This window comes from Bidens hawaiensis, unplaced genomic scaffold (genome assembly GCF_021521415.1).
Source record: "Bidens hawaiensis isolate Kalapana, Puna unplaced genomic scaffold, B.hawaiensis_p1.1 tig00070507_1, whole genome shotgun sequence".
NCBI classification, from domain to species: Eukaryota; Viridiplantae; Streptophyta; class Magnoliopsida; order Asterales; family Asteraceae; genus Bidens; species Bidens hawaiensis.
Genome location: NW_027502391.1, coordinates 11,438 through 17,052, shown reverse-complemented (window position 1 = coordinate 17,052; position 5,615 = coordinate 11,438). Strand labels below are relative to the sequence as shown.

At 37.9% G+C, this 5,615-nt stretch overlaps 1 pseudogene; it reads left to right on the top strand.

Moving 5' to 3' along the window:
- The first annotated feature begins 867 nt into the window (after positions 1-867).
- Positions 868-1,692, top strand: LOC143605639 ((-)-isopiperitenol/(-)-carveol dehydrogenase, mitochondrial pseudogene; annotated as a pseudogene).
- Positions 1,693-5,615: the final 3,923 nt, after the last annotated feature.

Here is a 5,615-nt window from a genome sequence, read left to right as displayed (position 1 = left end):
GCCTCTTTTATTGGGTAAGGATAAAGAGTATGGTTCATTTGGACAATTCCCTCTCATTTACCACGTCAGCTTTTTCCTTCATCATTCAACGGCCATGGGCGAAGCTTCTTTAGGGCCTGAGTGGCCCTGCCCTCCCTGTTTTTTAACACTATTGTAAATTAACCTTTTTCACCTGAAAATTTGTTCCGTACTGTAAATTTACCCGTTTTTTGCCCAAATTTTGAGCCCAACCCCCTCGTTTATGGTTTTAAAATACATTTTGAGTCCGGCCCCCGACGAACTCGTCCAAGCTTCGCCGTTGTCAACGGCATTCTTCATCTAGGGGCATTGGGCGTTCTCCTCATTCTTCATCGTTCTCCACCATTCCATTATTTAATAACCACGCAATTCTCCTCATTTCATGATTAAGATACTAAAATGGTATATAGAGGGATAAAGTTCAAATGAGGTCATTCTTAACTTTAGATGCCACGTAGGAATAAGCTGTATACAAGAGGTGGGCAAATAAACCCTAACCGAAACAGATCATAACCTGGTAAAAAAATCGGTTTCAACCTGAATCGAAACTGATCATAAACCGATTTTAACTTTCGTTGACCAAACCAAAACAGTTACCAATTTGTGAACCTCTACTGTATACTCACCGGCCTAAGCTTGATAATTATATCCTAGCAAACAAAGTAAAAACCCTAATTATTTTTTAAATACCAATTAATCTTAACTCGACTTTTGTTATATTATTTGTCAACACGTAACAGCAAGTCTTTTATTATTGTATGCATGTAGGACCATAACACTTGTTATTAAACTTCTTATTTCATATTCAGTTCAAATAAAATTTCATAACATATTATTATTATAATAACAATGACAGAACCAAATAACCATAACACACCACCGTTAACACTCAACGGCAAAATAACAATAATCACCGGCGGCGCAAGCGGCATCGGCGAAGCCACGGCTCGGCTCTTCGCCCGCCACGGTGCCACCGTCGTCATCGCCGACATCCAAGACGTCCAAGGCCGACTCGTAGCCGATTCCATCGGCTCAAGCCGATGCACTTACTTCCACTGCGACGTCTCCGACGAACAACAAGTCATCTCCGCCGTCAACTTCACCGTCAAATCTCACGGCAGACTTGACGTCATCTTCTGCAACGCCGGTATCGTCAGCACGTCTAAACAAACCGTTCTCGATCTGGACTTGAACCAACTCGACGCGCTGTATAACGTCAACGCGCGTGGAACGGCCGCGTGCGTGAAGCACGCGGCGCGTGCGATGGTGGAGAGGCGCGTGAGAGGGAGTATAATATGTACGGCGAGCGTGGCGGCGAGTAGAGGCGCGTGTGTGCGCACGGACTACGTGATGACGAAGCACGCGGTGTTAGGGTTGGTGCGGTCGGCGAGTAAGCAGCTTGGAGTGTACGGGATACGAGTGAACAGCGTGTCGCCGTCGGCGGTGGTGACGCCGTTGTCCCGGCGGTCGCCGGCGGCGGCGAAGAAGACGATGGAGTTGTATGAGGCGTTGTCGAGTTTGAAGGGGAAGGAATTGTGTGTGGAGGATGTAGCTGAAGCGGTGGTGTTCCTCGCCTCGGATGGTTCGGGGTTTATTACGGGGCATGATCTGGCAGTCGATGGTGGGTTGACGAAATTGCCGGATGTCGAGGATATGGTTATGTATAACTGTTGATGCTAAGGGTACTTACGTGCTCACGCGATGTTTTATTTTAGTTTAATAAATTAAAGATGTTACATTGTTACTTCCAAACTGGACGGACCAAATAATAAGACGGACAAGTAAAATTGATAAAGTGCGTAACGGGCTAAGGCCGAGCCAAGCAAGTTACGTGCAAGGCGACTTCAAGAATATTATGTTATTATTAGTGTGGAGTTTAATATAATGAGACCTGCAAGGCGACTTCCGGAATATTATATTATTGAGACCTAAGCATAAACGACATTGGTTAGTATTATTCGCAACAAATAGGGGCAGATCTAGAAACTTTTGTGACCGAAGGGCACAAATTAAGTCTGGTCAAAATAGGCCGGGTCAAAATAAATCAGGTTAAATGAGTTAGTCAAAATGCTTATTCACTTAAACGAATAAAACCGCGTGACATTGTTTTACTTTAGGGCCGATCAAACTATAAGGTTGTTAATATCAATTCAATTGGTTAGTTATGTGAACATTTTAATTTATTATGTGATGAGTGTTGCGGTGCCTTAGGAGACTTGTATAACAATTAACAGCATAGGAAACTTGGAATAACAGGCTAAATTATTATTGCTGCCAGCTGGGCTTACTTATGGTAATGGGCTTGTAGCTATGCATGAGTTGATGATATTGGGCTGTGTGTATTAAAAAGATGGGCTGTGTGTATTAAAAGGATTGATTTCTTTTGAGAACCGCTTTTAGTTTTAAGAACTCGAAAGAACTCAACGTAACAATTTTTTTTTTGAATTTTTTTACACATGTGTAATACGTAAGTGTAAGTGATGTACAAAAAATTACGGTATTTTTTTACACACTGAATCGACTTATTACACAAATGTAACTAACAGTTAAGCTTGTGTAATCATCAAAAATACTTACTCTCTCTCCTGCTTCATTTTTTAATTACATTTAATCTCAGTCACATATTTCATGTCATTTAATTAAATGTGTGGTCCAAATTTAAGTTCTTAAAGTTCTTACAACTCAACATGGTTCTCAAAATATTCATCCCCTATATATATATATATATACATATTAAATAGGAGATCCAATTCTCCTCACAAAATTACTATTCAATTTACTATTCAATATTTTAATATTTTATTAGTTATAACCACTAAATCATTAACCACTAATTCCCTAATTTCATAAATACAAATGATGGTTTTTATTTATTTTATTTTACTTTTTGTTTAAACTAATTAAAATGTTTAACAAATTATATTTTTAAACACTAAATTTGGGCAAGTGTCGGCGTTACATGTTTTATTTGTCGGTTGGTTAAACGATTTTCTTAAACTTTGCTTAGTAATATTTTATAGTAATTTTGTGCAAGTATCAGGTTGCATGCTACATACTAAATTTGGGCAAGTATCAGCTTTACATGTATCGGTTTTACAATAACCGGAACTTTTTTCATGATTTAAAAATATCCAATCGTCGCATGGTTTTCGTTGCAACGTTTGATATCTCGCCTTAAAATATTTTTTTGGCTTACTAATTTATGTTTATGAATTTGTGTTGGTACCGTTGATACTAACCGAATTTGTGTTAGTTCACAACTGTAACGTGCATGTTTTTTTGGTTCTACATATGATATGATTTGTTGTATCTTGGTATTTACGGGTTTATTTCTTTTGTTTAATTTCGATGTCGAAACTTGATACAGACTAGCTTCGTATTGACTTGCAACGAGTTTATAATTTTACTTATGTTTTTTGTTCGATTTAATGGTCCCGTCGTAAAACGCGGGCCCCAAAATCCAGTTATATATTAAGTTGGCTGACTTTTAGGAAGCCAACTAATTTTGAGTGGAGATGCAATGGGAAGCCCGAAAGCTCATGAGAGTACGCATAAACCAGAAATAGAAAGTACACATTATAGTTAATATGCTTAACTTTACATCACTTGTGAAATATGTACATAAGTTGATAAAGTGTTACTATGTTCAGTTATACGATTGGTATGCATATGATCGTAATGATTGGTTTATAGTCTAAACCGAAAACGATAAATTAAAACAGTATTACACATGTGCTGCCAAAACTTGCATTAACCATTATGGCGTTGGTGCACGTTTGTGGGCATAGCCGTACGACGAGTTATTTTGGTCAACTAAAAACTAGAGTCAGGTCAAGAACAAAGAACAATGAACAGGAGATAACTTTGTTGCCTGCAAGGAATCTCTCATGCTTAACCTTGGCTTAACCTTGCCTCCCAGGATTACACTATGCTCTAATTGAGGATGAACCTCCAGCACTTATGTCACACAACTTAGTAACATTATACTTTTGATAATAATAAATAAAAGAATTTCGTTTACTTAAGAGTGTGTTATTATTTAGTTAAGCTAAATAAAAATAATAGAGTGTGGGGTTGGACAATAAAAGATGAAATAAGGGATGGTGATATACCTTAAGTCCATGGGCTTAGGGGTATTTAAACACCCTTAAACCTCCCTAAAACCCTCATTTCCTTCATCTAGCCCCCCTACACACTCAAAAACACACATAAACACTCTCCTACAACCCGGATTCAGATCTGGGCTAAAGAAAGGGAGATTTCATGATTTAAGCATCATCAAACAACAAGAAACTCGTCTAGATCATGTGTTAACTCTGATCCGAACCAACCGGATCCAAGAAAGGTACGTCCTTATTGTAAAGGTTAAGTTTTTGAGGTCGGTTTGCCATAGGATTTGATATTTGGGCAAATCGGGTTGTATAATGTAAGAAAAACATACTTTGTCAAACCCCAACCTACGGAAATGTCATGGCGTGAGCTGATTGTTCACAGCTCTCAAGGTACTATCATGCAATAATTTAAAAAGTGACAATATCTATTAAAATTTAATTAATTATTCAAATAAATCCAAACAACCAAGTACATAAAATTTAAAAATAATCCAAACAAGATAATTCAAAATTTCAAATTTAAAACTAAGTCTTGATTCATTCTTCTAACAATAATAACTCTAATTTCTTCACCAATCCTGATGTGAGTTCAAATGATAACTTGCATATGCGTATAAAATAAAATTGTTTTGTCAACACAAGGTTGAGTGAGTAAAACACTAGTTAGTTTAAATACAATATAATACAAAAGTGCAAAACTGTCCTTTGTAAGATAAACAAATAATGCCATTGAGCAATAAGGGTATCGGTAAAATCATAGCCTTGCGAAATGGGCTCTGGCTACTACGACGGTCGTATAATCATACTATTAATGTGATTATGATGGACCTCTCCGAATGCGATCAAATAAAGCAATTAAACATGTAGCAAGTTAGGCATTTGATTCATATGCACACAAGGATTAAACAGTTTGCAAGTGTGAATACTATATAATATGTAAATATACTATGATACGTACATGTCCCCAAAACATTGAAAATAAGTAAAAAGGGGAGTGAATACTCACCTTATCGATAAGCGGAGATTGGAATATCATAAGAAAAAGAAATACTACGAGTCACGCTCGCCGAAAATCAGCAAGAACAAATCCTAAGCAAGAGTGATACGGTTCTTGACGGTAAGCTTGTTGAGTTCACGATAATCGATGCACATGCGAAATGAACCATATTTCTTCTTGACAAACAAAACAGGTCTGCCCCAAAGAGAAGAACTCGGGCGAATAAAACCCTTGTCCGAGAGTTCTTGAAATTGGCTCGACAGTTCTTTCATTTCGGAGGGTGCAAGGCGGTACAGGGCTTTAGCTACATGGTTAGCTCCGGGTAAAAGGCCAATCTAGAATTCGACTTGGCGAACAGGAGGAAGTCCGGAGACATCATCGTGAAAGACATCGGGAAAATCACGCATAACCAGAATGTCAAATATCTTCTTCTCTTTACGCTTTTTCTCCATTACGAGGGCTACAAATGCAACATACTTTTTACGCAA